Source organism: Anopheles coustani (genome assembly GCF_943734705.1).
Source record: "Anopheles coustani chromosome X unlocalized genomic scaffold, idAnoCousDA_361_x.2 X_unloc_56, whole genome shotgun sequence".
NCBI classification, from domain to species: domain Eukaryota; kingdom Metazoa; phylum Arthropoda; class Insecta; order Diptera; family Culicidae; genus Anopheles; species Anopheles coustani.
Genome location: NW_026525166.1, coordinates 101449 through 115933, shown reverse-complemented (window position 1 = coordinate 115933; position 14485 = coordinate 101449).

The window sequence follows — 14485 nt, the reverse complement described above, 5'->3', positions numbered from 1 at the left end:
ATCTTAATACAGCATCCCTACTTAAATGCATCTCGGACTTAGTCGATTTTTCATAAATTCTAAGAAAAACATATGTTAGGATGCTGCGAGATGAATGGGATGCTGCATGGAGATGAATCTTGATCTTCTTCATCTCCCATCTTAATACAGCATCCCTACTTAAAGGCATCTCGGACTTAGTCGATTTTTCATAAATTCTAAGAAATTCATATGTTAGGATGCTGGGAGATGAATGGGATGCTGCATGGAGATGAATCTTGATCTCCTACATCTCCCATCTTAATACAGCATCCCTACTTAAAGCCATCTCGGACTTAGTCGATTTTTCATAAATTCTAAGCAAAACATATGTTAGGAAGCTGCGAGATGAATGGGATGCTGCATGGAGCTGAACCTTGATCTTCTTCATCTCCCATCTTAATACAGCATCCCTTCTTAAAGGCATCTCGGACTTAGTCGATTTTTCATAAATTCTAAGAAAAACATATGTTAGGATGCTGCGAGATGAATGTGATGCTGCATGGAGATGAATCTTGATCTCCTACATCTCCCATCTCAATACAGCATCCCTACTTAAAGGCATCTCGGACTTAGTCGATTTTTCATTAATTCTAAGAAAGTCATATGTTAGGATGCTGCGAGATGAATGGGATGCTGCATGGAGATGAATCTTGATCTTCTTCATCTCCCATCTTAATACAGCACCCCTACTTAAAGGCATCTCGGACTTAGTTGATTTTTCATAAATTCTAAGAAAAACATATGTTAGGATGCTGGGAGATGTATAAGATGCTGCTTGGAGATGAATCTTGATCTTCTACATCTCCCATCTTAATACAGCATCCCTACTTAAAGGCATCTCGGACTTAGTCGATTTTTTATAAATTCTAAGAAAAACATATGTTAAGATGCTGGGAGATGAATGGAATGCTGCATGGAGATGAATCTTGATCTTCTACATATCCCATCTTAATACAGCATCCCTACTTGAAGGCATCTCGGACTTAGTCGATTTTTCATAAATTCTTAAAAAAACAAATTTTAGGATGCTGCGAGATGAATGAGATGCTGCATGGAGATGAATCTTGATCTTCTTCATCTCCCATCTTAATACAGCATCCCTACTTCCCCTTAGAGCATCCCCTACTAAGAAACACATATGTTAGGATGCTGCGAGATGAATGGGATGCTGCATGGAGATAAATTTTGATCTTCTTCATCTCCCATCTTAATGCAGCATCCCTACTTAAAGGCATCTCGGACTTAGTCGATTTTTCATAAATTCTAAGAAAAACATATGTTAGGATGCTGCGAGATGAATAAGATGCTGCATAGAGATGCATCTTGATCTTCTTCATCTCCCGTCTCATTACAGCATCCCTACTTAAAGGCATCTCGGACTTAGTCGATTTTTCATAAATTCTTAGAAAAACATATGTTAGGATGCTGCGACATGAATGGGATGCTGCATGGAGATGAATCTTAATCTTCTTCATCTCCCATCTTAATACAGCATCCCTACTTACAGGCATCTCGGACTTTAGTCGATTTTTCATAAATTCTAAGAAAAACATATGTTAGGATGCTGCGAGATGAATGAGATACTGCATGAAGTTGAATCTTGATCTTCTCCATCTCCCATCTTAATACAGCATCCCTACTTAAGGGCATCTCGGACTTAGTCGATTTTTCATAAATTCTAAGAAAAACATATGTTAGGATGCTGGGAGATGAATGGGATGCTGCATGGAGATGAATCTTGATCTTCTTCATCTCCCATCTTAATACAGCATCCCTACTTAGAGGCATCTCGGACTTAGTTGATTTTTCATAAATTCTAGGAAATTCATATGTAAGGATGCTGCGAGATAAATAGGATGCTGCATGGAGATGAATCTTGATCTTTTTCATCTTCCATCTTAATACAGCATCCCTACTTAAAGGCATCTCGGACTTAGTCGATTTTTCATAGATTCCAAGAAAATCATATGTTAGGATGCTGCGAGATGAATGGGATGCAGCATTGAGATGAATCTTGATCTTCTTCATCTCCCATCTTAATACAGCATCCCTTCTTAAAGGCATCTCGGACTTAGTCGATTTTTCATAAATTCTATGAAAAACATATGTTAGGATGCTGGGAGATGAATGGGATGCTGCATGGAGATGAATCTTGATCTCTTACATCTCCCATCTCAATACAGCATCCCTACTTAAAGGCATCTCGGACTTAGTCGATTTTTCATAAATTCTTAGAAAACATATGTTAGGATGTTAAGGAATCTCGGACTACTTTAAGGAATCTCGGACTTAGTAGATTTTTCATAAATTCTAAGAAAAACATATGTTAGGATGCTGCGAGATGAATGGGATGCTGCATGGAGATGAATCTTGATCTTCTTCATCTCCCATCTTAATACAGCATCCCTACTTAAAGGCATCTCGGACTTAGTCGATTTTTCATAAATTCTAAGAAAAACATATGTTAGGATGCTGCGAGATGAATGGGATGCAGCATGGAGATGAATCTTGATCTCCTACATCTCCCATCTTAATACAGCATCCCTACTTAAAGGCATCTCGTACTTAGTCGATTTTTCATAAATTCTATGAAAAACATATGTTAGGATGCTGCGAGATGAATGGGATGCTGCATGGAGATAAATCTTGATCTTCTTCATCTCCCATCTCAATACAGCATCCCTACTTAAAGGCATCTCGGACTTAGTCGGTTTTTCATAAATTCATAGAAATTCATATGTTAGGATGCTGCGAGATGAATGGGATGCTGCATGGAGATGAATCTTGATCTTCTTCATCTCCCATCTCAATACAGCATCCCTACTTAAAGGCATCTCGGGATTAGTCTATTTTTCATAAATTCAAAGAAAAACATATGTTAGGATGCTGCGAGATGAATGGGATGCTGCATGGAGCTGAATCTTGATCTTCTTAATCTCCCATCTTAATACAGCATCCCTACTTTAAGGCATCTCGGACTTAGTCGATTTTTCATAAATTCATAGAAATTCATATGTTAGGATGCTGCGAGATGAATGGGATGCTGCATGGAGATGCATCTTGATCTCCTACATCTCTCATCTCAATACAGCATCCTTACTTAAAGCCATCTCGGACTTAGTCGATTTTTCATAAATTCTAAGAAAAACATATGTTAGGATGCTGCGAGATGAATGGGATGCTGCATGGAGATGAATCTTGATCTTCTTCATCTCCCATCTTAATACAGCATCCCTACTTAAAGCCATCTCGGACTTAGTCGATTTTTCAGAAATTCTAAGAAATTCATATGTAAGGATGCTGGGAGATGAATGGGATGCTGCATGGAGATGAATCTTGATCTCCTACATCTCCCATTTCAATACAGCATCCCTACTTAAAGGCATCTCGGACTTAGTCGATTTTTCATAAATTCTATGAAATTCATATGTTAGGATGCTGGGAGATGAATGGGATGCTGCATGGAGATGAATCTTGATCTTCTTCATCTCCCATCTTAATACAGCATCCCTACTTAAATGCATCTCGGACTTAGTCGATTTTTCATAAATTCTAAGAAATTCATATGTAAGGATGCTGCGAGATGAATGGGATGCTGCATGGAGATGAATCTTGATCTCCTACATCTCCCATCTCAATACAGCATCAATACTTAAAGGCATCTCGGACTTAGTCGTTTTTTCATAAATTCTAAGTAAAACATATGTTAGGATGCTGCGAGATGAATGGGATGCTGCATGGAGATGAATCTTGATCTTCTACATCTCCCATCTCAATACAGCATCCCTACTTGAAGGCATCTCGGACTTAGTCGTTTTTTCATAAATTATAAGAAAAACATATGTTAGGATGCTGCGAGATGAATGGGATGCTGCATGGAGATGAATCTTGATCTTCTTCATCTCCCATCTTAATACAGCATCCCTGCCTAAAAGCATCTCGGACTTAGTCGATTTTTCATAAATTCTAAGAAAAACATATGTTAGGATGCGGCGAGATGAATGGGATGCTGCACGGAGATGAATCTTGATCTTCTTCAACTCCCATCTTAATACAGCATCCCTACTTAAAGGCATCTCGGACTTAGTCGATTTTTCATAAATTCTAAAAAAAACATATGTTAGGATGCTGCGAGGTGAATGGGATGCTGCATGGAGATGTATCTTGATCTTCTTCATCTCCCATCTTAATACAGCATCCCTACTTAAAGGCATCTCGGACTTAGTCGATTTTTCATAAATTGTAAGAAATACATATGTTAGGATGCTGGAAGATGAATGGGATGCTGCATGGAGATGAATCTTGATCTTCTTCATCTCCCATCTTAATACAGCATCCCTACTTAAAGGCATCTCGGACTTAGTCGATTTTTCATAAATTCTAAGAAATTCATATGTTAGGATGCTGGGAGATGAATGGGATGCTGCATGGAGATGAATCTTGATCTCCTACATCTCTCATCTCAATACAGCATCCCTACTTAAAGCCATCTCGGACTTAGTCGATTTTTCATAAATTCTAAGAAAAACATATGTTAGGATGCTGCGAGATGAATGGGATGCTGCATGGAGATGCATCTTGATCTCCTACATCTCCCATCTTAATACAGCATCCCTACTTAAAGCCATCTCGGACTTAGTCGATTTTTCATAAATTCATAGAAATTCATATGTTAGGATGCTGCGAGATGAATGGGATGCTGCATGGAGATGAATCTTGATCTACTCCATCTCCCATCTTAATACAGCATCCCTACTTAAATGCATCTCGGACTTAGTCGATTTTTCATAAATTCATAGAAATTCATATGTTAGGATGCTGCGAGATGAATGGGATGCTGCATGGAGATGCATCTTGATCTCCTACATCTCCCATCTTAATACAGCATCCCTACTTAAATGCATCTCGGACTTAGTCGATTTTTCATAAATTCATAGAAATTCATATGTTAGGATGCTGCGAGATGAATGGGATGCTGCATGCAGATGAATATTGATCTCCTACATCTCCCGTCTCAATACAGCATCCCTACTTAAAGGCATCTCGGACTTAGTCGATTTTTCATAAATTCATAGAAATTCATATGTTAGGATGCTGGGAGATGAATGGGATGCTGCATGGAGATGCATCTTGATCTCCTACGTCTCCCATCTTAATACAGCATCCCTACTTAAAGCCATCTCGGACTTAGTCGATTTTTCATAAATTCTAAGAAATACATATGTTAGGATGCTGCGAGATGAATGGGATGCTGCATGGAGATGAATCTTGATCTCCTACATCTCTCATCTCAATACAGCATCCTTACTTAAAGCCATCTCGGACTTAGTCGATTTTTCATAAATTCTAAGAAATTCATATGTTAGGATGCTGGGAGATGAATGGGATGCTGCATGGAGATGAATCTTGATCTTCTTCATCTCCCATCTTAATACAGCATCCCTACTTAAAGGCATCTCGGACTTAGTCGATTTTTCATAAATTCTAAGAAATTCATATGTTAGGATGCTGGGAGATGAATGAGATGCTGCATGGAGATGAATCTTGATCTCCTACATCTCTCATCTCAATACAGCATCCCTACTTAAAGGCATCTCGGACTTAGTCGATTTTTCATAAATACATAGAAATTCATATGTTAGGATGCTGCGAGATGAATGGGATGCTGCATGCAGATGAATATTGATCTCCTACATCTCCCGTCTCAATACAGCATCCCTACTTAAAGGCATCTCGGACTTAGTCGATTTTTCATAAATTCATAGAAATTCATATGTTAGGATGCTGCGAGATGAATGGGATGCTGCATGGAGATGAATCTTGATCTTCTTCATCTCCCATCTTAATACAGCATCCCTACTTAAAGGCATCTCGGACTTAGTCGATTTTTCATAAATTCATAGAAATTCATATGTTAGGATGCTGCGAGATGAATGGGATGCTGCATGGAGATGCATCTTGATCTCCTACATCTCCCATCTTAATACAGCATCCCTACTTAAAGCCATCTCGGACTTAGTCGATTTTTCATAAATTCTAAGAAATACATATGTTAGGATGCTGCGAGATGAATGGGATGCTGCATCTTCGCACTTTCACCCTAGGCAGTTCGCCTAGGTCTGTCTTCTTGAGGAGGCCAAAACCCGAAATAAGGAGGTCCGGCCGACCCAGAAACCTCCCCTGTCTGAACTACACTAACCCGAAATTTCAGGGTCCTCAGCGCCATACAACTTTGCCTAGGTCACTTGTACCCTTGACTTAGGCCATCTGACTTGGTCCGTGTTTCTTAATAGGGTTCAACTAGGTACTTTGCCTTGCTTCATGTGGTAACTTTTTAGTGTAGTTCAGACATCCTAATTTTGGGACTTAGCCGATTTTTCATGTATTTCCATATGACCCATAGGGTCCCTTTCTTCATACAAGCTTGCCTAGGGCGATCGGTCAAAACTTGTCTTACTATTCGATTGGTCTTCGCACTTTCACCCTAGGCAGTTCGCCTAGGTCTGTCTTCTTGAGGAGGCCAAAACCCGAAATAAGGAGGTCCAGCCGACCCTGAAACCTCCCCTGTCTTAAATACACTAACCCGATTTTTCATGGTCCTTAGCGCCATACAACTTTGCCTAGGTCACTTGTACTCTTGACTTAGGCCATCTGACTTGGTCCGTGTTTCTTCCTAGGGTTCACCTAGGTACTTTGCCTTGCTTGATGTGGTAACTTTTTAGTGTAGTTCAGACATCCCAATTTCGGGACTTAGCCGATTTTTCGTATATTTCCATATGACCCATAGGGTCCCTTTCTTCATACAAGCTTGCCTAGGGCGATCGGTCAAAACTTGTCTTACTATTCGATTGGTCTTCGCACTTTCACCCTAGGCACTTTGCCTAGGTCTGTCTTCTTGAGGAGGCCAAAACCCGAAATAAGGAGGTTCAGCCGACCCAGAAACCTCCCCTGTCTGAACTACACTAACCCGATTTTTCAGGGTCCTCAGCGCCATACAACTTTGCCTAGGTCACTTGTACTCTTGACTTAGGCCATCTGACTTGGTCCGTGTTTCTTCCTAGGGTTCACCTAGGTACTTTGCCTTGCTTGATGTGGTAACTTTTTAGTGTAGTTCAGACATCCCAATTTTGGGACTTAGCCGATTTTTCATGTATTTCCATATGACCCATAGGGTCCCTTTCTTCATACAAGCTTGCCTAGGGCGATCGGTCAAAACTTGTCTTACTATTCGATTGGTCTTCGCACTTTCACCCTAGGCAGTTTGCCTAGGTCTGTCTTCTTGAGGAGGCCAAAACCCGAAATAAGGAGGTTCAGCCGACCCAGAAACCTCCCCTGTCTGAACTACACTAACCCGATTTTTCAGGGTCCTCAGCGCCATACAACTTTGCCTAGGTCACTTGTACTCTTGACTTAGGCCATCTGACTTGGTCCGTGTTTCTTCCTAGGGTTCACCTAGGTACTTTGCCTTGCTTGATGTGGTAACTTTTTAGTGTAGTTCAGACATCCCAATTTTGGGACTTAGCCGATTTTTCATGTATTTCCATATGACCCATAGGGTCCCTTTCTTCATACAAGCTTGCCTAGGGCGATCGGTCAAAACTTGTCTTACTATTCGATTGGTCTTCGCACTTTCACCCTAGGCAGTTTGCCTAGGTCTGTCTTCTTGAGGAGGCCAAAACCCGAAATAAGGAGGTTCAGCCGACCCAGAAACCTCCCCTGTCTGAACTACACTAACCCGATTTTTCAGGGTCCTCAGCGCCATACAACTTTGCCTAGGTCACTTGTACTCTTGACTTAGGCCATCTGACTTGGTCCGTGTTTCTTCCTAGGGTTCACCTAGGTACTTTGCCTTGCTTGCTGTGGTAACTTTTTAGTGTAGTTCAGACATCCCAATTTTGGGACTTAGCCGATTTTTCATGTATTTCCATATGACCCATAGGGTCCCTTTCTTCATACAAGCTTGCCTAGGGCGATCGGTCAAAACTTGTCTTACTATTCGATTGGTCTTCGCACTTTCACCCTAGGCAGTTTGCCTAGGTGTAGCTTCTTGAGGAGGTCAAAACCCAAAATAAGGAGGTTCAGCCGACCCAAAAACCTCCCCTGTCTAAACTACACTAACCAGATTTTTCAGGGTCCTCACCGTCATACAACTTTGCCTAGGTCACTTGCACTCTTGACTTAGGCCATCTGACTTGGTCCGTGTTTCTTGCTAGGGTTCACCTAGGTAGTTTGCCTTGCTTGATGTGGTAACTTTTTAGTGTAGTTCTGACATCCCAATTTTGGGACTTAGCCGATTTTTCATGTATTTCCATATGACCCTTAGGGTCCCTTTCTTCATACAAGCTTGCCTAGGGCGATCGGTCAAAACTTGTCTTACTATTCGATTGGTCTTCGCACTTTCACCCTAGGCAGTTTGCCTAGGTGTAGCTTCTTGATGAGGCCAAAACCCAAAATAAGGGGGTTCGGCCGACCCAAAAACCTACCCTGTCTAAACTACACTAACCAGATTTTTCAGGGTCCTCAGCGCCATACAACTTTGCCTAGGTCACTTGTTCTATTGACTTAGGCCATCTGACTTGGTCCGTGTTTCTTCCTAGGGTTCACCTAGGTACTTTGCCTTGCTTGGTGTGGTAACTTTTTATTGTAGTTCTGACATCCTCATTTTGGGACTTAGCCGATTTTTCGTAAAATACCATATGACCCATATGGGTCCTATCCTTCATATAAGTTTGCCTTGCTTGGTATGGTAACATTTGAGTGTAGTTCTGACATCATCATTTTGGGACTTAGCCGATTTTTCGTAAAATACCATATGACCCATATGGGTCCTTTGCTTCATATAAGTTTGCCTTGCTTGGTGTGGTAACATTTGAGTGTAGTTCTGACATCCCCATTTTGGGACTTAGCCGATTTTTCAATCAATACCATATGACCCATCAGGGTCCTTTGCTTCATATAAGTTTGCCTTGCTTGGTGTGGTAACATTTGAGTGTAGTTCTGACATCCCCATTTTGGGACTTAGCCGATTTTTCGTAAAATACCATATGACCCATCAGGGTCCTTGCCTTCATATAAGTTTGCCTTGCTTGGTGTGGTAACATTTGAGTGTAGTTCTGACATCCCCATTTTGGGACTTAGCCGATTTTTCGTAAAATACCATTTGACCCATCAGGGTCTTTTGCTTCATATAAGTTTGCCTTGCTTGGTGTGGTAACATATGAGTGTAGTTCAGACATCCCCATTTTGGGACTTAGCCGATTTTTCGTAAAATACCATATGACCCATCAGGGACCTTGCCTTCATATAAGTTTGCCTTGCTTGGTGTGGTAACATTTGAGTGTAGTTCTGACATCCCCATTTTGGGACTTAGCCGATTTTTCGTAAAATACCATATGACCCATCAGGGTCCTTTGCTTCATATAAGTTTGCCTTGCTTGGTGTGGTAACTTGTTAGTGTAGTTCTGACATCACCATTTTGGGACTTAGCCGATTTTTCGTAAAATACCATATGACCCATCAGGGTCCTTTGCTTCATATAAGTTTGCCTTGCTTGGTGTGGTAACATATGAGTGTAGTTCAGACATCCCCATTTTGGGACTTAGCCGATTTTTCGTAAAATACCATATGACCCATCAGGGACCTTGCCTTCATATAAGTTTGCCTTGCTTGGTGTGGTAACATTTGAGTGTAGTTCTGACATCCCCATTTTGGGACTTAGCCGATTTTTCGTAAAATACCATATGACCCATCAGGGTCCTTTCCTTCATATAAGTTTGCCTTGCTTGGTGTGGTAACATTTGAGTGTAGTTCTGACATCCCCATTTTGGGACTTAGCCGATTTTTCGTAAAATACCATATGACCCATCAGGGTCCTTTCCTTCATATAAGTTTGCCTTGCTTGGTGTGGTAACATTTGAGTGTAGTTCTGACATCCCCATTTTGGGACTTAGCCGATTTTTCGTAAAATACCATATGACCCATCAGGGTCCTTGCCTTCATATAAGTTTGCCTTGCTTGGTGTGGTAACATTTGAGTGTAGTTCTGACATCCCCATTTTGGGACTTAGCCGATTTTTCGTAAAATACCATATGACCCATCAGGGTCCTTTGCTTCATATAAGTTTGCCTTGCTTGGTATGGTAACTTGTTAGTGTAGTTCTGACATCATCATTTTGGGACTTAGCCGATTTTTCGTAAAATACCATATGACCCATCAGGGTCCTTGCCTTCATATAAGTTTGCCTTGCTTGGTGTGGTAACATTTGAGTGTAGTTCTGACATCCCCATTTTGGGACTTAGACGATTTTTCGTAAAATACCATATGACCCATCAGGGTCCTTTGCTTCATATAAGTTTGCCTTGCTTGGTGTGGTAACATTTGAGTGTAGTTCTGACATCCCCATTTTGGGACTTAGCCGATTTTTCGTAAAATACCATATGACCCATCAGGGTCCTTTGCTTCATATAAGTTTGCCTTGCTTGGTGTTGTAACCTTTGAGTGTAGTTCTGACATCATCATTTTGGGACTTAGCCGATTTTTCGTAAAATACCATATGACCCATCAGGGTCCTTTGCTTCATATAAGTTTGCCTTGCTTGATGTGGTAACATTTGAGTGTAGTTCTGACATCCCCATTTTGGGACTTAGCCGATTTTTCGTAAAATACCATATGACCCATCAGGGTCCTTTGCTTCATATAAGTTTGCCTTGCTTGGTGTGGTAACATTTGAGTGTAGTTCTGACATCCCCATTTTGGGACTTAGCCGATTTTTCGTAAAATACCATATGACCCATCAGGGTCCTTTGCTTCATATAAGTTTGCCTTGCTTGGTATGGTAACTTGTTAGTGTAGTTCTGACATCATCATTTTGGGACTTAGCCGATTTTTCGTAAAATACCATATGACCCATCAGGGTCCTTGCCTTCATATAAGTTTGCCTTGCTTGGTGTGGTAACATTTGAGTGTAGTTCTGACATCCCCATTTTGGGACTTAGCCGATTTTTCGTAAAATACCATATGACCCATCAGGGTCCTTTGCTTCATATAAGTTTGCCTTGCTTGGTGTGGTAACATTTGAGTGTAGTTCTGACATCCCCATTTTGGGACTTAGCCGATTTTTCGTAAAATACCATATGACCCATCAGGGTCCTTTGCTTCATATAAGTTTGCCTTGCTTGGTGTTGTAACCTTTGAGTGTAGTTCTGACATCATCATTTTGGGACTTAGCCGATTTTTCGTAAAATACCATATGACCCATCAGGGTCCTTTGCTTCATATAAGTTTGCCTTGCTTGATGTGGTAACATTTGAGTGTAGTTCTGACATCCCCATTTTGGGACTTAGCCGATTTTTCGTAAAATACCATATGACCCATCAGGGTCCTTTGCTTCATATAAGTTTGCCTTGCTTGGTGTGGTAACATTTGAGTGTAGTTCTGACATCCCCATTTTGGGACTTAGCCGATTTTTCGTAAAATACCATATGACCCATCAGGGTCCTTTCCTTCATATAAGTTTGCCTTGCTTGGTGTGGTAACATTTGAGTGTAGTTCTGACATCCCCATTTTGGGACTTAGCCGATTTTTCGTAAAATACCATATGACCCATCAGGGTCCTTTGCTTCATATAAGTTTGCCTTGCTTGGTGTGGTAACATTTGAGTGTAGTTCTGACATCCCCATTTTGGGACTTAGCCGATTTTTCGTAAAATACCATATGACCCATCAGGGTCCTTTGCTTCATATAAGTTTGCCTTGCTTGGTGTGGTAACATTTGAGTGTAGTTCTGACATCCCCATTTTGGGACTTAGCCGATTTTTCGTAAAATACCATATGACCCATCAGGGTCCTTTCCTTCATATAAGTTTGCCTTGCTTGGTGTGGTAACATTTGAGTGTAGTTCTGACATCCCCATTTTGGGACATAGCCGATTTTTCGTAAAATACCATATGACCCATCAGGGTCCTTTGCTTCATATAAGTTTGCCTTGCTTGGTGTGGTAACATTTGAGTGTAGTTCTGACATCCCCATTTTGGGACTTAGCCGATTTTTCGATCCATACCATATGACCCATCAGGGTCCTTTGCTTCATATAAGTTTGCCTTGCTTGGTGTGGTAACATTTGAGTGTAGTTCTGACATCCCCATTTTGGGACTTAGCCGATTTTTCGTAAAATACCATATGACCCATCAGGGTCCTTTGCTTCATATAAGTTTGCCTTGCTTGGTGTGGTAACATTTGAGTGTAGTTCTGACATCCCCATTTTGGGACTTAGCCGATTTTTCGTAAAATACCATATGACCCATCAGGGTCCTTTCCTTCATATAAGTTTGCCTTGCTTGGTGTGGTAACATTTGAGTGTAGTTCTGACATCCCCATTTTGGGACTTAGCCGATTTTTCGTAAAATACCATATGACCCATCAGGGTCCTTTGCTTCATATAAGTTTGCCTTGCTTGGTGTGGTAACATTTGAGTGTAGTTCTGACATCCCCATTTTGGGACTTAGCCGATTTTTCGATCCATACCATATGACCCATCAGGGTCCTTTGCTTCATATAAGTTTGCCTTGCTTGGTGTGGTAACATTTGAGTGTAGTTCTGACATCCCCATTTTGGGACTTAGCCGATTTTTCGTAAAATACCATATGACCCATCAGGGTCCTTTGCTTCATATAAGTTTGCCTTGCTTGGTGTGGTAACATTTGAGTGTAGTTCTGACATCCCCATTTTGGGACTTAGCCGATTTTTCGTAAAATACCATATGACCCATCAGGGTCCTTTGCTTCATATAAGTTTGCCTTGCTTGGTGTGGTAACATTTGAGTGTAGTTCTGACATCCCCATTTTGGGACTTAGCCGATTTTTCGATCAATACCATATGACCCATCAGGGTCCTTTGCTTCATATAAGTTTGCCTTGCTTGATGTGGTAACACATGAGTGTAGTTCTGACATCCCCATTTTGGGACTTAGCCGATTTTTCGATCCATACCATATGACCCATCAGGGTCCTTTGCTTCATATAAGTTTCCCAAGACTTAGTGTTTTTTACCTTTGGACACCAATATCACCCTTACGGGTATCTTTGATCTTCGCACCATGTATTGACCTAATGTAGGTCTTGCTATGCCAAACTTATAATTGTTCTACACCAAGTCTCTATCTTGAACCATTAAGGCTCTAACTTGCACCAATTGCTTGGTACTCTTGGTCCGTGTTTCATCGCATACTGACTTCTTGACTTAGTGCTTTTTTCCTTTGGACACCAATATCACCCTTGCGGGTATCTTTGATCTTCTCACTTTGTATTGACCGAATGTAGGTCTTGCCATGCCAAACATATAATTGTTCTACACCAAGTCTCTATCTCGTACCGCCAGCTCGGTACATTCGATCAACCTGCCCTTAAGGCACCCGGGACTTAGCCATTTTTTCACATTTTTCATGATTTTGAGGCAACTTTTCTCGACTTTGTCACCTTATATCACCAAGATCCTTTCCCTTTAGCGCTTCACTCTGTTCGTATGATATTTAGCGCTGACTATCACCTTTCTATCGCTGACCTCAACTTCTTATTCGGTGCCATAGAGCCAGAGATATTTGGTGTATGCTGTTATAAGGGAAGTTTGTCACTTTTTCAAAGGCCCACTTTGGGACGCCCATATCTCACCTTCACGTATCTTCGATCTTCTTGTCGTCTATGGACGAAACTTAGGTCTTGTATTGGCCAACTTATAAATGTTCTACGGCCAAGCCGTATCTCTTACCGCCAGCCCGGTATTCATGGACTTAGTCGGATTTTCGCCTCTCGTGGTAACAATTTCTGACTTTGACTCACAATAACACCCGAACGGTCACATGCTAGCGCTTTGCTTGGTAGGAATTATAGTTAGCGCTACCTTTTCTCTTTCCATCGATACCTTGTTCGTTCCATTCCATGCCATACAGCCGAAGTTATGATGTTTCCCGTTTTCCATATCATGTGGAGCTTATGCTCTGGGAAAACCATCTAACACCTGTACCACCCTTTTAGGTACCACCGATCTCGAGACTATGTTCGGGCCAAATATAGGTTATAACATGCCCAACTTATAATTGTTCTACACCAAGTCTCTATCTCTTACCGCCTGCTCGGTATTTTACTCGTAAGTCCAAATTTCACAACTTGTACTTTTTGGCCCAATGTACTCGAGTTTCAATTTTGGTAACATTTTTCGACTTTGACGCTTAATAACTTCCAAATCATGCTAGTTAGCGCTTTGCTTTCTTCTAGTCGTATCTAGCGCTGGGTGTTACCTTTCCAAAACATATCCTAGCTTAACAATCCATGCCATACAGCCGGAGCAATACGGTGCACAAGTCAAATCCATTTTAGCCATGTTGCATTTTTGCTAATTTTTGACCACTCGTATCACCCTTCCAGAGTGGTCCGATCTTCTCGCTTTCTATGGACGACTTTTAGGTCTCGTAG